This window comes from Prinia subflava, chromosome Z (assembly GCF_021018805.1).
Source record: "Prinia subflava isolate CZ2003 ecotype Zambia chromosome Z, Cam_Psub_1.2, whole genome shotgun sequence".
Classification (NCBI taxonomy): Eukaryota; Metazoa; Chordata; class Aves; order Passeriformes; family Cisticolidae; genus Prinia; species Prinia subflava.
Window position 1 is genome coordinate 50,013,892 of NC_086283.1, and position 22,381 is coordinate 50,036,272.

The 22,381-nt window shown below is 39.5% G+C and overlaps 1 protein-coding gene across 2 annotated transcripts in view; it reads left to right on the forward strand.

Annotated features, from left to right (window-relative positions):
- Positions 1–22,381, forward strand: part of NTRK2 (neurotrophic receptor tyrosine kinase 2) — a 196,306-nt gene that overhangs the window by 123,782 nt on the left and 50,143 nt on the right. The window lies entirely within an intron of this gene.

The following is a 22,381-nucleotide window of genomic DNA, read 5'->3' on the forward strand; positions in this document are numbered from 1 at the left end:
ATATTATTAAGTACTCTTTAATGTCCTTCAAATATTTTTGTCAACCTTAGCTTGTTAATTAAACTTCTAAATAGGCTTCTCATGTTTTACAAGATCAGTTGGGGAAAAATACAAGATTGTTTTTTTCTCAGTGAAAGATGTTTAATTAATATGCCCATTTTAATTTAGATATATTGTCTATATAGCAAAATACCTGAGTTTAGCATTTTTGAGTCACATAAAAACTGGGATTATGTGAGTGAACAATTCCAGGAACACATTTCTGTCATTAATCAACAGCAGAAATTTATTTTATGATCATTTCTTAGAGCTCTTCCTTTCTCACTTGCCCTTAAGCTAGTTTTTTAGATTTGTTGGACAGAAGTGAGAACGTCTTTCATTACCCTCTGCTTTCTAACGATGCTAAGGGATATTGCTTAGTAGGACAATATCTGAGGGCCACAAGGAGAGACAGACAGTCCTTGAGCTCAGTAGTACTTGGTAGTGAGGGTTGTAGTGGCTCTCTCAGTCTGTGATTGAGCAGAACATTCCACAGAGGATGGGCTATTGATCTTCTAAGGTCAGAATGTGGATTGAACTATGAGGCATACAGATCTGCTATGACATAACACTGAACTGGTCTTATCTCTAGTGCATCTATGCCCACAATAAATGAAGACTATTATTTGCAGATTGAGAGGGCATTGTTGTGACTGAAGTGCAAAGCCCCTGAAGGGGAAAATACGTGTCAAATAAGCTAGGTCAAAATACTGCAACGAGGTATGAAATTCTTAAAAGTTCTCGAGATGAAAAGTTCTGCTGTACTTCTGGATAGCAACTTGCCTGTTAGCTTGGGGGGCCAATTGAACAATTAAATGGAAAACATATTACATGAGGTTGTTGTTTGCATTTATAGAAAAATAGGTAGTGTATGTATATCAATTATTTCCTGTTCTCTATATTGCGACATGTCTCTGTATATCTAATAGTGTATATAATAATACTCTAAAACTAATATTCTCTCTAGGGAGTTGGGGGTTTTTTGTTTCTGCAGTTGGGGGGAATCTAAATTCCATTCTCAGATGTCAGCTAGTCTGCTGGAACAGCATTCAGATGCTAAATAAAACTAAGCAACTGTTTTTCTAAGGAACCCTAAACAATTTCAAAGTGTAAAGTCTGGTTAGTAGAATTTAGAGGCTTAGTCAGCTTAGTACTTTGGGAAAATCCAGTAAATTATTGCTTCACCTTTAGCTACCTAAATGCCTTTGAAAACTGGCTGTTGGAAAATGCAGAAAGTCAGTAGTTGCACAGGCTGCAGGAAGAGGCTGCAAGAGGACGCTTTGAGCAGCCCTGAGTTGTTTGGATGGTTGGAATCAGAGTTAAGAAGATGAGAAGCAAAGCTGTTGTCAGAGATTCCTTCCTTCTTTCCTCCTCCCACCCTGGTTTCTTTCCCACAGAACTGGAAAGAAGGAATGGAAAATGGGGGGCTGTCTTTATAATGTTGTTATTTATTCCTAAGATTGGATAGAAACTAAATCTAACTTCAAACAGTCTCCAGTTTATATAGTTTTGGAGGAAAGACAGATTTGACAGGATTTTCAACTGCCATTATGAATATTTCCTTGAGCCACAGTTTCAGTAAGAAACTCTGAAATGAAGCCATTCCCACACAGCAACTCTTATTTCTGAGTGCTGCTGAGGATTTCTTTAGATTTGGTTTCTTAGGCTTTTTTTTTTTTTTTTTCTTTTTTCTTTTTTTTTTTTTTCTTTTGGTGCCCACAGCTTGGAAGGCCTGTGGCTGACTTAACAAAAAAACCCCAAGAAATAGCTGAAAATGATACCCATCAAGTGGAACATGTTCCACACAAAGACACAAAGTAGGAACAAAAAAAGGGAGAAATAAACAGAAAAGAAACAAGAATCCCAGCTTCAGCTTTTGGCAAAGAAAACACAATAAATACATGTCTGATTTGTTCCAACCACTTTGCAGGAGGACATGATTTATCTTGTCCCTGTTTTATTCTCGTCAGAAGAAAAGCAATCGTTTTGCAGTATTTGCAGACTCCACTCAAGGGGCTGTTGAGACTGAAATAGCAATGGGATTGCCTCCAGACAGAGACGCTTTGACCTGCCCTATGTAGGAAAGCTTGAAAAGCTCCTTCTTGAGTGGTAAAGAGCAAGAGAGAAGCTTATTGGCTAAATCTCCAACCTCTGATGTAGAAGTGCCCTGTTGCACAGTGTTGTGTTCTAATTCATTTGTGATGCTTCAGTCCATGAAATTCACTTGTGCAGTGGCTGGTGTGCAAGGGTGCTGTATAATCAGGGGAGAATGAAATTATTATTTGTTATCATTGTCCAGCAATGCCATTCCTGCTTATGTTGATGGTAAATTCTCATTTTATTTTGCATACTTGATTTGCTCAGTTAAGGAATGGACAAATTGCTACAGCGGATCACTGTAGTAACTCTTCTAGTACCTGAAAATGGCAGTACCTATTAGGAATCCTTCTTCAACTAAGTATCCAATAAACCTTAAGGTTTGTATTTCTTTTGAGTCTTCCAACACCTAAAGATTGGCTTTTGCTTGGTGACACATTGATATCCTTTTATAAATACTAATAAACAAGCAAATACTCCCAGAATAGTATGTAGCACCTTCCCGGACATTAACAGCAACATACTTATATTCCCCTATGGCTGAAACATTTAGGACTAGGAGAGCAAATGAGAAGAAAGATCAGAAGTAGCTGAAAGGCCAGAGGGTCACAGATCACCCACAGCCATTGCAACAGAGAGCTGGTGCTCATCATTACCTGGCAGGTAATGACATGAAACAGATGTCATTAGCAAGATCAGGGATGATTAGTGAGTGTCCTGCACTCAGTGCAATCACAGGGGTGAGGCTTTGGTTCTGCCCCGAGGGCTCTGAATGCCCACAGCATTCACAAAGTGCCTGGAAGAAGGGCACCCTGTCTGTAGCAGAGGCAAGTTTGTGTTCCCTCAACTTCGGCAGCCCAGGGCTGACTGCAGATATAAACTGCCTTAAACAACAGTTTAAGGTGTAAACTGTAAACATCAGTTCTATGGCAGGGTGAATTAGCGGGCTAGACTCCTTCAGGTTCCACAGTCAGCCCCAGCAGACATCAGACATGAAGCTCAAAAGCTCTGTGCTCAACTCAGCCTTGCAGGAAGGGCCTTTCAGCCTTGTGCCCACCCCTGAGAGGAGACATCAGGTGCATTTTTTCAGTGAGGTGTAGTTTCAGACAGAGTAAATCACAGTTCTCATCCTGAAGATGTGGTATATGAGCACAGACTTAAGACTCAAATTCACAGAGAACGTCTTGGAGAACATATTTCCTTTTTGTCTTAGCTTTTTTTACCTGAAGAGGAAAATGACTATATCCCAACTTGCTAAATGCTTTTGCATTATACATTCTGATGTAGCACATTTCATTGCTGGAAATGGTTTCCTACATTTACCATGAGGTTGTATGGCACTTTAAAGTTACAGTTTTTTGCCTCTTTTAATGGCAGCATTTTAGAGAACCCTGAAATTGTACCACACTGAGAAACACACTGCAAATCAAAGTATATCTTTCAGAAATCATAGAATCATTAAGATTGGAAAAACATCCAAGATCATGAAGTCCAGCTTCTGACTGAATGAGGAAGATGAGAAGATTCAACTTCTCTTTGCAATGACAGCTTTCCTCTAGAGGCCCAATCCAGAACTGATCTCCCATTTTAACCTATGCGAGTCTTTCCTGCCTTTTGGTCTCTGTGTATTTTGAGACTGGCCTCAACATCTGAAGCAGGGATGTGGTAAATGACAAGATCAAACAAACTGGTAAGAGATTTATTTTAGACTGGTAGGTTTCTTTTTTTTGACAGCCAGATAGAGTGTTTTTAAGACAGAACAAAGCACACAGGTGTTCACTGCTCCTGCAGAAGACAGCTTTGCCATCTCAACTTTGCAGCTTGTGTTTATTGACAGAATATGTATACAGAAATATATACAGCACTTTCTATGGGAAAAACTCAGAAAACCATTGTGTGGTTTTTATAACAATGGAGAGAAAGTGTACAGACAAATGCTTGATTTTTTTTTTCGGTCTGCTCTTGGGATGGAGTTCCTGCCTCCGTGTGCCATAGTTATTTTTCATCATACAAAAAGGACTGTGCCCACCCACGGTGCTCACCCACAGTGAGCTCTTGGCCTCATCAGACCAGTCATATATCCCACCTAGATGTCTGCAAAAGCTTTCAAGAAACATTGTTATGCTTTCTGTGGTGTTTCTCTATAGGTATACTATATACAATCATGCATTTTAAAATCCACACTGTTCATTAGCTAATGCATCTCAAGAGATGAGTTTTCATTTTTAAGAAAGAAGAACAATTACTTAAATGGAAATGCAGTCTCAGGAAAGGTATCAGTCCTGGGTTTAAATCTTCCCTAGATCTCAACACTCTTGTAGTAAGGAAAGGAAATCCTGGTTCACAAGCTAGGATGTAAACCCTCCATGGTCACAAGCTGCCCATTATTCCCTACTCTGCTTTTTGGTTGAAATTCTGAGAGGCTGTGTCACTGCTGAGCTGGACTTGGAGTTTTTTATGGTGTATTAGCTCTCTGAGTAATCAGTCTAAGGCAGCCATAGATCAAAGCCTGTGTGAACATATTCAAACCAAACCCAGCTACCACTGTTCTTTGTATTTGGAATTAGCTTTCGGGTTGTTGCTTTCAGATAAATTAATGAGCCATTTAATATGTGCAAACTAAGCATTTCTGCATTCTGATACACTTGAATTATTGAGATTCTTTGTGTGTATTGTTAAGTTGTGCAGTCTGTAGGATGACTGTGAGTAAAATCACACTTTTGCACAGTTAGTCTGATCTATAGAAGTTGATAGTATGATTCACAGAACACAATAGTTTCATCTCCCTTCCTCTTTAACCCAATGAAGGGTGGTGGAGCAAAGCATCAGGGAAAAATAATATAAAGATTGATGAAATAAACTCTATATAGAATGCAAAAATATGAACTATATTATAACATTTTATAGCGAGATTGCGGAACAAAGGAAAGTCAATGCAAACTCTAACATTTTGCTTGCTCCCTTTAACTGGCACCTGCTCTATATAGGCAGAACACGATGTATGTCCTTAGGCTTTGCGACAGGGAATAATGCCCATGTTGCAAACATGGAGAAAAATTCTTATCTTTAGGTGCTATTTAAGGCAGCAAGCACATTAAGGTTGACCCTAATGTCATAAATATGAACTGAGAGAAACAATTATTGAAAAAACTGATGAGGCTGGAAAAAACTGAACCAATGTCACAAAGATGCAGAAGATACAAATCATACTAAGCCAATAGGGAAAGGAAAATACAAAATCCTATTATTTACACCCAAGCAATAACCAGAGAGGGCTCTGGTAAGAAGTAGCACTCTAGGAGACAGAACTCCCGGTCCCAAACAAAGAAAAGGAAGGAGAGAACAGGGGAGGGAAAAGGAAATACAAGATAAGAAAGACAAAGAGTAGGACTGTTGTCAGTTTACTCCAATGAAGCCAATGTTTTGCAGCTGTACTTCTCAAAACTTAACACAATCACAGTCACTACATACCTTGCTCTCCATGGTTTCAGGATTAGGATTAGAGAGCAAAAGGATTTAGGCAAGTAGTCTTTGCTTTTGATACATTACCTGACTTGTTAAACATGCAGTGTTTGAATAAGGATTTTCTAATTGCCTTTCAGCAGGCCAGTGTGTTCATAGAGTTTCCCAGTTTTGCTATGTTTCATCCCAACCACTGACTAGACTGGTCCGGCGAGAAAGAAATTTTACCCACACTCCTTTGTAGCCCCAGTGAGGAGAACTGGAGGTTGGTGTGGCAGGGCCTTGTAACTGTGGCTTTAACAGTTTGTGATTTGGTTTTATAGCTTTTAAACTGATGTTTATTGCTTCTTTAGATGTTCAGTTGGGAAGTCCTCTTGAATCCCTGATGGCATTGCATGATGGTCATAATTATAAAATGTCTCAGATCGCTGGGGACTGTGAAAGGATCAATAGACTACAAGATGAACAACATAAACCTCTTCTAGGTTATCTTTATTTCTGTATCAGCCTGTGCCACTCACCTCCAGGCCCCAAGCTCCAGCTTCTACTTGTGCTGCTGGACATATAAGGAGGAAGACTGTTAGGAGGAGGGAAATGTAACAGCAGTCCTTGTGATTATCAAAGGGTATTTAAAAGGTATCCTAATTTACACTGGCTGCTGAAAAGCTGAGGAACTATTCTTCAGATTCTCTTCTATTAGAAGTATTGATATAACAGCACCATCCTCACTGAAGATGAGATAGCCCATCATAATCCAAATGCTGAATTGTAACACAAAAATACTGGTGCATGCAAAACTCTTGCTATTCCAAAGGGTTGGTACATAGACAAGTCTTTGCAGTTACATAGGAATTAAAATGCAGAATCGCTCTTTCATTTTTATCCTTTTGTTCAGCCTGGGAGATATTTTCAGAGCAATTGCTTTTAAGTCACAGAAGTCAGATGAGAATGTAAAGTTTGACAACTGGGAGTCCAAATTGGTAGAATGAGGAAAATAATAAGTGCAGCAATGTGCTGGTATTCAAGTTTCCTGCACGGGCTTCTGGCAGCTGTCTCACACAGAAGAACTGACAGTTCTTCATCTGGTGGCAGCCTTGAGAGAGTGGTTCCTCCATCATAATGCAAAGTGAGAGAAGAAGGTCTTGCAGCCTTTACCAGAATAATACAGCCTTTACTGAATTATTCCATCTTCATTACAAGTCCTTCCCCTCCAGAGTTCCAGGGGAGTAGCTGAGAATTTAAATGCACAGAAGTAAAGCTGTTCAAAAATAGAATTTTCCTCCCATGGGAGATTTCAGCATTTCAAGGTTATTTACTGCTTTAAAACATAAGAGAAAGCAGAGGGCACTTAGTTCAATTTTGTCTCAAGTTTTGCCTTGAACAGTTGAAACTAGAAAAAAAATAGTCAATAAAATTTAAACAGGTTTGTATTTAATTTTTTTAAAAAAGAATTTCAATTTGTGAAAATACCTCAAAAATATGGGTAAGAGTGGTTTTGGGTGTGCTTGTCTGGGGGCTGAGAAGGATTTTCCCACTTTGGAATGTTACATTTGATTCTCTGTTTTAGAAAGCAAAAAGGTAACTAAAAATCAGTATTTTTTTTGCTGCCAAATATTTGAAACTGTATTTTACATCATTAACATTTTTCAGTGAAATTTTTGACTAGCTTTATGGTGGAATTAATGCTATGTGAATACAAATTCTGAATGTCCTGACTCATATTTAATTAATATTAGTATATTTTCTTTCATTCCTACATCTGTTTCCTTTCATTTTCTTGTTGAACTTATCTGATAAGGGACTCTAAAAGACAAAAAGTTGTATGCTACTGCAAATGATACCAAACAAGTCCAAACCTTCTTAGATTAAAGGGTGAAACTCCACTGAAGTCAATGGAGCTTAAATATTGGCACCACCAGAAAATTTGTCCTGTGGAATGCACTTGCATTGTCACATTTTGAATGCTCTTCATTCTCATGACAGACATTACTAAAGGAGTCTCTTTTCAAACAACTTATGCATTTATTATTTTCAAAACCCATTTGGTCAGAGAGGTCAAAAGCTCTTCTCACCACCATAGGGAGTCCATGGAAATTTCAACATTCTGAAGTACTGCAGGTATCCAACAGCATTAAAATATTAACGATTTTTTCAGTTTTTCTTTTTAACCATGCTTTGTTTTTTTTATGAAGCAAAAGTGGTGGAATCTAATTATTTTTTTATTGGAAGGGCAAACACTCCAGCAGGAAAAATGTCACATTAAAATTGGATTACTTCCAACTAGTCCATAAAAAAATCCCCTAGTAAAAAGGCCTGATCCTTGATTGTTTTGCATCACTAGTGTGATGCTATAATACTATTCTTGTACTGTGTTTCTGGTAATTTTCAGTATTATCTATGCAGAAAATAGATTGCAGATCTCTTCCAAAAGCCCAGTGGTTTTCCCATTTGGCTGTAGAGTAAAGCTGGAGTTTTCCCTCCTTGCCTGTTGATATTTTTCCTTAAAAACAGAGAATAATGGAATCACTTAGTATTATTTCCAAGCATTACCTTGGAGCCCCATGGTCCAAACAAGACCACACTGTGCAAAGCACTGGGGACTCTGCACATAACCATTGCCTGAAGAGCTTTTGGGCTATGGCCCCCCTCCTGTAACCTGGAGCTACTTGATTGTCCAGTGGGCAGGTTACAGACTTGAGGCTTCACACACAGGGTGAAGAATGGGGAAAGGATGCTTGGTTGTCCTGCCTGTATGAGCAGGGAGTCCCGGTGATTAAGTCCTTTATCCCAGATTACACAGGAAATCTGTGTCTGACCCTGAGGTGGAAGCCAGATCTCCTGTGTGGCACCCTCATCCCCTGACCTATCCGTCCTTGCTCCCCACTGTCATGTTGGCCTCCAGCGCAGAAACTTCTAACCAAGGAATTTTCCATTAAGTTCTGCTGCTGATGAGTTTCTTTCTCACCAATAGGTGGAAACTGACAGCCCGGTTTCTCAGGTGACACAAGGAACGGTTCTGCTATCCCAAATGAGGCAGGAAAAACATCACGCAGAACAAGGAATTTTCCATAAGAAACTGTACCATAGCAACTGAAAAAGACGTTGAAGCATATTACACTTTCTCAGCTTGTTGCAACCTGTGCTTTGATGCAACAGGACATCAGAAAAGTGAAGACTTGGGTTTTTTGTTTTTCTTTTCCTCTCTTATTTCTTTGGCCAGGAGAGTTGCTTTAACTGGTGCTGCTTGATCATAATGAATTTATTGCAAGATTATGTAATCTTTCCACATCCGTCTCCAAAGTCTGTGCCAGAGCTTATGTTCTGGCATGTATTGTCATGCTATAGCTGGGGAGGGAGAGGGAACTACATCAGCAAACTTCCATAAGAGATCACAAGCTTCTGAAATTGTAGGACAGCTAACAAAATAGGATGCAGAAATATTTCCAACAGGCTAGTAGCTGTGCAATATGTGGCATTAAAATAAAGTTGAGTCTTTAAGAAGTAATGATATAGAAGCTAGCAAAAGTTTCTGTCTTTTTTTCCTAAACTAATCCCAAATATGATTGTCTAGTGTAATAGAAAAAAAAATCACTGTGCAGAAGTGAAGTGGCTTGTGTTAGTTTGTATATTGACAAAAAGAAATCTTTCTGTGCTAGGCATAGTATTTATGTAAAAAGTTGCATAAAATCTTTAAGGGGATTCTTTGCAGGACAGATGTTTATCTTCCTGAGCAGCTATAAAACACTGTTAAGAATGAAGAAACATGAATTAACAGGACGTAAAAAGCTTAAGTGAGAAAAAAGGGTGATATCTGTCTAGCACTAGCAACCACCTGAGGTCTTGAGATCCTCTTTCTTTTGAATTGGAGCAGTTTAGTCATCTTCCTTTTCTTTCTATTTTTTCATGCTGTATCCTGCCCATATTTTATCTCTCCCCTGTGTTCCTTCTCAATAAATTCCACAATGTGGATCATCCTCCTCTCCTGTAAATCTGCAGATAGTAATTACTGAGGGGAGAACTGCAGCAGATAGCACATTTTCTGTGTGGGTACTTTCTTCTCATTCAGATTCACAACCTGTTCAGTCTTGGAGGTACTTCTGTGGTGAGACATCCCTCGTTTCTGTGAGACTGTTTGTTTCAGGTTCTCCTCAATGTCAGTAACAAATCTGTCATTGATTTGGGAAAGTTATGTTAGAATCCTACAGAACTGGACTTAAACTGGAATTGAACTGGACTGGAACTAAAAATGCTGGAGCAAGATTTATCACAATTGTGCCTAACTAGGGCTTCCAGCAAGGTCTATATGTGAAAGCACAGTTCTTTTTGGCCAGTAGCAAGGATAATGCAGATTTTTCAAACTGCTTGCTCATAGCTAGTGTCCTAGCTTTCAATTTGGTAAATTATGGAGGAAAATACCTTTTAAAATAGTATTGAGAAGAGATTTTTTTTCTTATTATGTTGTTTTGATGCTTAGCTAGAATAGCCTTCATTAGGATGCAATTTACCGTTTTCCCCAGTTTCCACAACAATTGGCATTTCAAAAGCCTACTTGGCACAATATGAAGGCAAATGATACCAGTAGCCCCTGTTCAGAAATTGTTATTTGTTTACATCTATGAAGGTGTGGAAAGAGAGCTGCTGCAAGTATTTTTGAAGTGCTGGTTGTGGTATGTTAATCCCCAAGGACTTGTTTATTTTTATGGAGGATAGTACATAAAATACTGTAAACTAACAGCATGAAGACTGGAATTAGGGCACAGCTAGCAGCAGACCTCACATTTTCCTTTGTTCATGGCAACTTTTTTCTCTTTTTTTTTTTTATTATGTGTCTCAAATTAGGGAATGCTGTGGGTTTCTTAATTGCTTTCTCAAGCAGTTTCTCTTTGTGACATTTAATCTGGACAAACTCCACTTGTTTTCCCAGCTCACATTTTGTGAGTGAGGATTGCGTTCATGTCATAGAAGAAAATACAAAATGCAGTGCAAGACAAATAGTGCTGGTTAAAATCTTTTTTTCTGAATGTATTCTTGCCAATTTATTTTATTTTTGACAGCATTATAATACATTTTAAGGAGGTCAGAATCAGTAAAATTACAAGAAAGTATTTGTTGCAGCCAAACTCATATCTGAAGAGTTTCCAGTTGAGATTTTCAACTTAAGAAAGTGATGGTGGTGAGGAGTTTGGGCCATTGTTTTCAAAATATACCAAATAAGAATATTGATGAATACATAACTTAGGCTTTATAGTTTTGTTACACTATTCAAGGAGAAATAACCAATATTTTTTTAAATCCCCACTACTGTTATGAAACAACTAGTTATGCATTTCTGGCCTTATTTTTGAGGTGGGGGGAAACAGTCATATAGGGATTCACTCAGCAGAAGCCTCACAAGAGTTGTTTGCCAAATTGCTTATGACAAATATTTTTTAATATCTCTGTGTGTGTGTGTGTGTGTGTGTGTGTCTAGTCTTCAGAAGCAAACAATGTTGTCTCTCTGTAGCTTCTCTGTAAGGAAAAATAATAGTTATTTTTGCTGTTAGAGCCTGTTATATTCTTGGAACATACAGCTGAATTACCATTCTCTTACTGGAGAAAATAGTGCAAGAGGGGAAGAACCAATATGACAATGCCGAAAGCAATGCACTAATCTGTAAGTTAGTTTAGAGTTGTACATGGGGAATAAACTAGAAAAACTACCCATCAAATCTTGACATTGGTTTATAATAATTAAGTAATTGTTACATTATAATTATGTTAGCTTCTGACCCTTCCTCCTCATTAAAATTCTGAAGGATAGGCTAGAAACATAAAGTGCTGGAAATTGCCTATGGGCCATTTTGTGGATGCTAGACTACCAAAAGGCAAAGCATCCTTCCGGCTTGACAACAGACTTCAGACATGTCCCTCCTAAAAGTGAGTCTGTACTCGCCCTCCTGCTGGTGGTGGTCTTGCAGGAGGCAGCAGTTAGCAAACGCTGCCTGGTGACATCTTGGCTTAACAACACTTCAGTGTTTTAGCTAAGTCTGGGGTCATATCAGGGGACAACACCCATTTCCTTGGCTGCAACTGCCAGTGCGAGAAGCCCAAGACAAGAATTCAGCATTTGCACTGGTAACAATAAAAATCATGGCATTTTTTACTATTTACTGGTAAGCACGTGGGGTACGCTGTCATTACAGTGCAACAAATGTAGCAGCTGTTTGTGCTGCTTACTGCAGCTTAAAGTCTTTCCCAAGTAGGTGAGTGTGTAGGCAAACTGGTAGTTGTTGCTCTGCAAGAGAACTTGAACTTCAGGAGGAAGGGGAGAAAACCCCTACATTTTGCCCATCTTAGTTCTGTGCAGACTAAAGTTGCTGTAAATATCATGGTGTACAGTAGTTGGAACAAAACATTTTTGTTTTTTAAGAGCAGTAGTCGTACAGATGCTGGATGAGAAAAGAACCTTTCTGGTCCATGCATTTCTGGTGGCTTGCTGAGACTGCCAGAATTACATTTGCATTAATTTCAGTCTACAACTATTATTAAAGAAGATTCAACTGAAAGAATTTGCCAAATATAAAGAACATAGGGGATAAAAAGGACTATGATTTATGGTGACATCTATTAAGCTTTTACAGAATATCGTATGTGTATACTAGTTATCTACATAAAATGAACTGGTTCTAATTGGGCAGAGCTGCCAACTCAGTCTTGTTATCAGTGTAACAATCTTCTTTAGGTCACATTTATTATACTGACATTGTATGTCAGATTCTGAATAAAGTTCGTTCAGCCATTTCTGCTGTTCTTCTTGTTTGGCCTGCTGTGTATGTGTGCTGCCATCAGTGAAAGTTCATGTTTCAGCAAAGACTGAGTCTGTGCTTTGGGATATGTTTGTCTCGGGTATCTGCCGAGTGGCCACTTCTCCAGCAACAGTGTGACTGTGGAAAGGCATCCTTTGATTGAATCACGCCTGGTGTTATCCTCATTCATGGAAACTGACTGGAACAAAATGTTCAAAGCTCTTTCTTTCCCCCTTTCCTCTTTTTTTTTTTTTTTTCCCTCACTCTCTCTTTCTGTCTTTCAGTTCCATGCCCCAAAAGGCTGTAACTGGGTTCATTACTGTGTGATAAATCAGCAGTAAATGTCTATGCATTTTGCTTCATTTGGGCAGCAAATTCCTCAGTGACAGCTGGTTGGCTCAGCACACAATAATTATCAAGTCAAAACCAAGATGCTTTTAGGTAGTGAAAGCATATTGGCAGAGACTGAATTTGTCCTCAATCTCATCATGGGCCACAGCTTTAAAAGATCCATTTGGTGGTAGTTGTTTTGTCACTGTTGGTACTGGGGCTCTGATGGTTTGTTATCACAGTGGACCCTGTGGGAAACTGTTGTTATATCTTTGTTTTCCATTAACTCCTGACATACTGTATGGTAAACTTCTGATCAATGTATCTGTGTTCATTCTTTCTCTAAAATAAAATTTTATTGCTTTGTGGGAGGGGATTTATATGTGTTAGTGAGAATTTACAAAGGCCTTACTTAAACAGGGTCTGAAGGAACCCTTGCTGAGACCAAACAGAGCTGTGGGTTTGTTGTCTGCAGTGGAACCAAGACACGTTCTGATGTTGCTTCCATGATGCTTGATGATACCTGCATTGGACAGACTGACTCGTGCCAGGCTGTCCCTAGCCATGGGGGCATACAGGGCAAGGCATTGCCTATGACCCACTAAAGGACAAGTGGCCTTGGGCTGCATGTTGTGCACATCAATTGCGAGAAGATGAACGCAATGGAGACTTTTTTCTCCCTCACCAAATTTGTTTTAGCAAAGGTGCAGAATTCCTCCTTATTTATCTGAAATGTAGAGAAATATAATTTCAGCTGGCAGATAATACAATCCAGAACTCAAGCGAGCAAAAGGAGTGAATTCTTGTATTCTTTGATACATCTGTTAGCTAGGTGTATCAGTTTTCATGTTACATGAAAATAACATGCTGAACCAAGAGAGAAGAGAAAACGTGTGACTTTTTTCTTGCAAGAGAAATGATGTGGGAAAGTCCTCCTGTACCCACTGACAAGTCACAGTTTTATTTTCTCACTTTATCATAGGGCAAGCCGGGTTTTCTGTTAGGACAGTTAGAATAGGCACTCATCTCAATCCTATTAAAAGAACCTTTAGTGTTCTCAAATCTGGCTGAGCTATAGTTTAGTGTAGTTTACAGATAATGTCCAAGTAGGAGTACCACTGTTTGCTTATGCAAAGCTCAATGCAAGGAGCATGGTACCGTCTATTTACATCCTTGCCTAGGATGTGGGAAGGTTGTCAGACCCTGAAGAATGATACATCACCCAAACTGTAGAAAATACATGGCTTTTACACATGAAATAATTTGTTTTGTACATACACTTTATTATATTAGTCCCTTGGAGAACTGCATGAGAGAAGAATCAGGTGTGCGTAAGCATGTGCTATGCTTGTGTGAAAACATAGAAAGATTTATGGTTTTCTGAGCATATCTATAACCAGACAAAAGAAAAGTCATATTTTCTTTGCAATTGTTAAGGCTTTGATCCCGAAAAACAGCCGGCGTGTTCAGTCTCGCAAACTCTCTATGAATCCATTTTGTTGACCTGAAAGAGAAATCTTGCAGGTCTTTTTGTTTGAAGGTGGTACAATGTAATAATCTTCAGACTGCACTGTGGCTGCTGTAGAGGTATCTGTCACAGCCCAGTAGTAAAGATGAATTTTCTGGGTGTGCCTTGCATGCATGTGCTGCCAATTACATCATAAGCACTGGAATTCTGAAACAGTAGCAGGGCCAAGGGGAAAATGCCCTATGGGGACATAAGCCTCAGTGTATGGCATGTCCTAACAAAAAGGTGTGCCAGTCTGGCAGTGAAACAAAAGCAGAGCAAGTACCTCACCTTGGAAGAAGACAGAAATGCTGGAGCAAGTCTGTAAAAGGCAATAGCTGCTTCTCCAGGTTTGTTCACCTTTTATGATGTTTTGGTCTTTTCTCCTGTCACATGGGACTCGGGCAGTATAATGCTAACCCCTTCTATGACCCCATGGGACAGAGGGTGAACTGGTGTTCTTGTCACGTCAGTGTGTAGGAAGACTCGAGACAGGTTTTTTCTTCATTCTGATGAGTTTGCTTTTCAGTAAACAATGCAGGGTGAGGAGGATTTTGTGTTTTGTTTGTTTGCAGTGTCCAGTGTCTTTATGTGTCATTTGAGGGTCCTCCTCAGAAATGGCTAAACCTTAAACTTTTCTTTCTATCTAAAGGCTAATTACGGCAAAATCCAGGAAAGAAGGAGGAACACACAGAATCATAAGAGCAAATAACCATGTAGCAGCAAAGCCTTAGCCTTAGTTAAAGAAGCAGGAAGAGACTGAGCCCTGTGCTTAGGGGAAGGGTTCATTTCAGTTGGCTAAAAGAAAGAAAAGCATAAGATAAAAATGTGTAAGATTCACGTTTCCTCACAGAAAGGCACACAGTGTGTTGCAGCTTGATAGAACTGTAAAAGGATTTGGGAATAAAAATTAAGAAAACTGTAAATAATTTGCTCCAAAGTGGTCTATAAGACTGGGTTCTGTCATGCTGCTATGATGATTTCTCTTTTCTTTCTATGCTCAATTAGCTGCAACAGAGCAAACCTACCCATGTAACATGGCTGATCAGATGCTATGCTGTCTTTCAGAAAGATAGTTCAGCAAAAGGTAAAGATTGAGTATGTACTTAACTTTTAAATAAGGGAACAGAATTTCGACTGTGAGCCAAACATATGGTTTATTCCTTCACAAACTTGAAAGCTCCATTTGCTTTTCATATTTCATTTTGAAAGTCCATCAGTAAAACCATTCTGTACTCCCTCATGTAGAGCTGTTACCAACAGGTAAGGCTTTGTAAAGCCTTACCTATGGGTAACAATAAAGAGTGCTCCTTTGCACCTGCCTGGAATCCCTACATCACTCATAACCACAACAGAGAGCTGCAAAATTATTTCCTTTTCCTTTTAAATTGAGAAGAGAAAAAGCAAAGCAGAGAAATGTAGATCAAAACCAGTGTAATCTCCTTTGAATTTCACCTTTTTACCCATTTACTTTAAGCTTGAATATGGCTCATCTCTGGAGATGGTTCCTTTCAGGTCCTACTTCTCCCATTGCAGGGCTGGCACCCTGCAATGCTTTCCAGACTATGTCTGTTTCTGAAAACAAAGACAGAAAAGTGTTAACATGTAGAAGACAGTATGTTTATTAGCCATTCTCTCTCTGCAAGTATTTATTAGATTAGATACGCTACATGGTGTTCCCCCATCCTTTGCCAAGTACTCCTATTTCTGTAATACAGAATATTCCTAAAGATTAGCATAGTGTGGAGGAAAAGGATTTCCAGGTCTGAACAGGAAGAGTGTTTGTGTTGAGATCATTGTCTGCAGTTAAATATGAAAGGCAGACTAGATTTGCCACCGTAAAAATAATACTAACAGGTTTTGCACAGCAGCTCACACACAGTAGCCTCTAAGCTGTGTGATGATTAACCTTTTGGAACAAGTGCATTGAGATTGGCATTTATAAATTAAGTGTATACATGTCGGCAAAGGCAGTGTTTTGTCAAAATTCCAGTGCAATTTTCTACCTAAATCTGATTTACCATACTGTGCTTAAAAGTCGCCTGGAAGCATCATAGAAGGAGAAATGCAGGGTGATTAATATATGCTACGTATCTTGAAAATAGCCAATTTAGCTTTCAACTTTTCTGTTATATCCCAATTGTTTTACCATGTAAAAGATTGGTTTTAGGTTGCTAGGGCTTGAAGGTCTTGTGCACCTCGGTTTTAATATGCAATGGCAAGTTCATGTATGGATAAACCATTGACTTTATTTTTTTTTTCCATGAAGGGTGAATTAAGTTAATCAGACTCATGCATTTAAGACAATGATAGCGTTTTTGTTAGAATTTATTCTTAAGTAATGCTTATTTGAGTATAAGGATCTGATCACGTATGCCATCATGGCTATCAGTAGCCAGACTGAGGGAATCTTGGCCAAATAAAGCTAAACTAATCTTGGCCAAATAAAGCTAAACCAAATAAATTACTGTAAGAAAAAGGGTAAAGGAAAATGGCTCACCAGGAATCAAATATTAACCCAAAAGACAATAAACACTTGTGTTTCAGACAGAGAAGAGCCATGCCAGCTACAGCAAAATGAGTTTACAGTGGACAAGATCTGTGGTACCCCTGCTGCTCTGGGCAGGTGGAAGAGACCTGGGCACCCTCTAAGGTGCTGCAGCACTGTGTTACAAAAGGAAGCCTAATTCTAACCCAGGAAAATAAAAATTCTGGGGTTTATCTATCTGATAATAGATATCCTGTGAGGATTTAAATCGTAAACAAAGCAACTGAAAGGTTAAGCTGCAGCAATCACAGATTTATTTGATTTGCCAGATGTAGCTCCAGACAAGTAGGAAGTAAGTGCCTGGGAATTATGCCATTCCTGTGACAGTCACTTGTTTGCCTTTCATAAATGCCTCCAGTTCTTCCAGGAAGATCACTTCCTGTTTGTTCAACCTGGCATTAGATCCTAAATGGGCCTTAAGGCAGGGATGGCCCACTTAGGATCTAATGCCTGTGAGAAACCTGACAAATCACTGATGGCCACCCAAGGGATGACTGTTTTACAACTCTGGAATTACACTGTGTTTTTTTTCAAAGACACAAAACAAGATTCAGAGTGTTTCAGAATCTGGAGTTGCACAGGTAATGTGACAAAGCCCAAGTGCCTTTCTGGCCTTGTTCTGTGAAACCTCCCTACTCAGTTTTCTATAGCCTCCACCAGCACATTTCATTTAGAGCAGAGGACCTGAGGTACTGAGATTGTCTGTCAGCTTATTTCACTTCTGTTGAAGAGGTGTGAGTTGATTCTCAGCTGTGAACTATTATATATACATATAGGTAATGGGGGGGTGTGTATGCATATCTATCTATATACACATGCAAATTTATATATACACACATTTATATAAGTAAAAAATGTATATATGTATGTTTATATATGAAAACGTGTGTTTGTACCTACAACAACTGGGCATGAGCCTTACATGAGCAATTGTTGCTGCTATATGGTAAAAATTAAATAACAATACACAAAAAAATTATATAGAATAATAAGTAATGAATGTTGTTTGGGATAAATGCATCAAATAATCAGGAAGACACAACTGAGGTGATCTATTTCTGCACCCAGGCAAGGCTGACAAGTCAAAAGGTTAAATAAAAAAGTAGAAAAAAAGCATTGTTGTTGGCTTTTATTGCCATATTAAAGAGTTGATATCTCAATAAGCCAAAGTTTCTCTTCTGGCATTAGCTTGTAGAAACTGCAGACATGCTGCTATTGCATAATCCTGTGGCCAACAGTCTAGACTTGCTGTGTGCTTTTGTAGTGAATTCGTATCCTTCTGCTATAGGATTCCAGCAGAAACTTCTTTGTGAGTGGCAGGTGCTGGACAAATTTGATGCACTATCTCAACAATCACTTGGCCATTCACACCTGTTTTTTTCTAGCAAGGTCTTAGAAATTCTTCAGTCCACAATTGCAATAGAAATAGCGGGAAAAGGAATGAAGAAACTTGAAAAATTATTTTTTGTAGGACCTTGTGTTACATCACAAGCTGAGTCTTTTCTGTGACTGCCTTTTACTTATACAGCTGTGGGTATGTTCATAATATCACCTTGCCTGGTTTCTTGGCATCTTGAAGGTCCTCATTCTCTTCTCAGAGTCCTGGCACAACAAATTTCATCAGGACTGTCCCACATGTGTACCACTAGCAAAATTTTGAACAGTATCCTCAGAAGCAGACTGAGCAGATTATCTAAGTGAGCGTGCAACACAAAAGGATCTTACAGTGTTGGTGATGAGTGGTGATGCCTGTCAGCTGTTGTCTGTTTATTGTCCATCAGTGAGTTCATGTTTCAGTCTCTCCATAAATCTCCTCTCTCTTCTCATGAGGTAGATGGGAACACATTTGAAACCTACAACATTTGTGATATTGTAATTGGATGAGGTCTTCAAGAGGAGACACTCACAGGCACATCACATAAGTATTTCATTTTTGTGCTCCTTAGGAAATCCAGCCTTTAAAGGACTAATGTAATCTATGAATGTGAAGAGATATAGGGAGCTGATTTTATGTTTTTATCACAACCTTGTGGAGAGTGGCTTCCAGTTGGGAAAAATCAACTGGAAACAACTTCTTTTAAAAGGATGTTTAAAAATTTTCCAGAGAAAAGTCAAGATAATGATTGGTGAACTGGATAAAATGTTCTCCTGTGGGGAGGAACTTCTGTCTCTTTGCCTTACCAAGAAGGGTGTTGATTACATGTGTTTCATACCAGACCTGAAAAGGCTGCTAAAACTATCAGAGAAAGTCCCCTAATGATCAAGGGAGGGAGATGCAAGCCAGACAAGTTAATGATTAAGAGACAAAGGCATGCATTTTTTTTAGCAGTGAAATAATTACACATGAAAGTAAATGGATAGTTCAGACTTTCAAATCAAGACTGGCACAGTTTCTGGAGACAGTCTTTTGCCACATACAAGTCATTTAGCTCAATATTATGCTCCATATAGTTTAGATGGTGTAATGGTCACATGTGGTGGTAAAATGTTAAGACCTATTGTTTGTGACCAAGGAGAAACACTTCCACTCCGTCATATTTCATTTTTAATATCGGCAAAAACAAAAGTTAATCATTTATACTGCTGTGTATCTGGCTGTCCCTGGTTGGATTCATTCATGTCCAACTCAGGGAATTCAATGTGATGAGGTGATTTGGAGTTGCCTGTTCTGCTGGATCCCATTCCAGAATGTGGTGTGACCTTCTCTGTTCAGCCTCACCATCCAAGGTAGGTTACCTGGGGGGTGCAGTCGTACTGGAAATATGTATTGCACCATTTCCAGTGTGACGTGCTGTCTGCTAGTGAGTAAAATACCAAAGGTTCAACTCTTTTGGTGAGGTGCTTCTAAGGCCATGAGATGAGAAGAGAGATTTTTTCTGCAGTTGTACTTCCTGTTGCCCTTTTGGGTCCCTGAAGTCATCCATGGCAACCCCCTGCTTTTAAGGGTGTGGCTGTGTGAGTATTATTTTAACATAGCCTCTTTTACGCATTTACCCTTCTTTAATTTGTTTTGTCTTGCTTCATATTTTATATTTCATTTCTCGCTGAAGTGTTTCAACTCAACTTGGCTTTTAGCTTAATGGACCATATATTTTTACAGATATCAGTTAAGATTTAAAACCAGAGGTGATATGCTCTTAAAAGTGCAAATGGCAGGTCTAATGCAATTGCCATTTAGAATCAAAAGGAGAAAAATACATAGCTGTCATTTCAATGTTTGTGTGCCTTTTCTTGTGAGACTATTATGAGATGACTTCTTTATTTGTGTCACCACTTTGGCCAATTCGGCTTTGTTTCTTCAGTGTAAATCTAGGATAATCTCTTGGACTTTAACAGAGAGAATTTGCTTTATCCTGATAGTAAATGAAAGCAGATTTTGACCTGAATTTTCCAGTGTATGTCCTGCTCAAGTATCCTCCCACTGCAGGCAGTGTCACTACGTCTGGGACCCTGAGTGTGCTAAATGGATTTTTTCCTTGGCTCATATATCCGTCACATCATGTGTGTTTGATTTAGTTACATTGTTCTTACGTTTAATCTCCACCCATTTAGTCATACTTACTGTCATATTTTATTTGTTTAGCAACTCGGTGCAGCTCAAAAAGGTAACAGGAATGGATAGAGCATAACAAGTTGGAAATACATTCTGTGCAGACCTCTTCTGCGCCTTGCTGTGTTTTAGCTTCTGCAGTTTGGTTTATGGAGTGGATTGTTTATTCAAATGCCTTGTTTATATAATAGTGTTTAACAGCAGCTCTAAGTGTACTACAGAGAATTATTGAATATGTTTCTTGTTTATTTTTACTCTATTGTTTGTGAAGTCCTCCAGGAGCTTCACAAAAAAACCTCCTTTGTCCTGCTAGGCCCAACACTAGCAGTATAATGGGCTCAAAATGGAGAGGACCCACAGAAAATTCAGATTGTCTTCATCACCAAGACTTTGGCAGCTGTGGGCAGAAAAAATGAAAAACTGCCTTCGCTGCTTTTACCCTCTGGGAAAGGAAGAGAGGCATCCTTTTGGCAATACTAGTAAAGCAGAGGGAAAGAGAATTCCCCAAGAGCCAGGGTTGGATGGCAAGTTTTTTAGGGGCTAGGGGGTAGCACTTACTTGCTTATCAAGCATTTTTGAAGCTCAGATGCTGAGCTGTGCCACACACCAGAGCTCAGGTGGCATGCCAGGGCAGTAATCCTTCGGCTCTGCTGATCTCCCTTGTGAGCAGTATTAGCAGAGGCCAGAGATGCTGGTTAACTTGTGTCTGTGGGGAAGAGGTGTGTTTTGGTTCAGGCCTATCTTGTGCTGACAGCATTTTGAGCCTTTCTTGCAGAGCGAATGCTGAGGAGGAAATGAAAATAAAAAGTAAATTCATACTGACTGCATGGGACCTGCTAAGGCAGCTGGCCAAATAAAGCATCACCATGACAAAACTACATTTTATGCTAGACCAGTGTGGGACAAAAGTGAGAAACATAGGCACCATGCAGTCTCATTACATGTGTACCTAGTGGGACTTGTGGCCTCTCCTAGAAGACATGGCACTGGAGAAGGAGGCTGTGAACATCCCCCCCTGCAGCCACCAGCTGTGGGGAAAGCAGCAAAGCCCTGTGAGTCTGGTGGGCTGTGAGGAGAATCCAGCCTTCCACACTCTATGCACAGGGTATGGGGGGGCCTGCTTGCACACTGGCCAGGGCCCTGGAGCAGGTGCCAGCTGGATCTGGTGGAGGTCTGTTCCTCGGGTGTGCTGCCCACCTCATGATGGCAGAAGTGTGATGGATTGCTCACCCTCGGAGCCTGCTCCAGTACCAGCACTCCCTCATGTTCACACACACAGATCTGAGGTGTTTTTACTGCGCTCGGGTCAGGGTGCTGTATGCTTAGGGCATGCGACACACATTTTCTTCTCTTGTAGACTGTGATCCTTTTCTCCAAATGTAATAGAGACAGGCTGTGCTGTTTCTCCATACTGATATTATCATCAGCACTCCTCCTTTAGTCATGGAGGCAAGGTGTTTTTTGTCTAAATGATCACCTGGTTTGGAATAGACATGTGACCAAGTATAGAGGCAGGTGTTGGTCTGCATCTGGTTAGATCCTAAATTACTGGCAGGGTTCAGTCCTGGTCCCTGCAGCTGAGCAGCCAAGGTGAGATTTGCACCCTTGCAGAAGCCAGCCTGATGCCTGTGCACAGCTATTTAATCTGCTGTGTTTAGAATTTAAGTTGCAAATGGGCTTCTTCCAGGCAGGGTTAAATTTCACTGTTTGCAAAGACAGCCAAGTACACTGAGGTCAAAATCATCAGCAGATGCTGTCTGGATTGTACAGTTTCAGCAACACAAGCTGTCCACCCTGTTGGCAGCTAGACTGCCCTTAGAACTTCTTTATTTAGCTTGAACATTGTAAATTGATAATGTAGTCTACAAAATTTAGTACAGTATTATAAATATTAAAGATTTTAATGGACGCTTTTGCTGAAAGGAGAATGTAAAATAAGTCAAATAATGTTCAAGGGCTTCAATGTTTGAATCAATTGATTCTGGGCAGCAATTGAACTAAGGTTCTGTCCACTGTGTGGACTAAAACTTTTCTCCATCTTATGCTTCTTTTATTTCAGATCA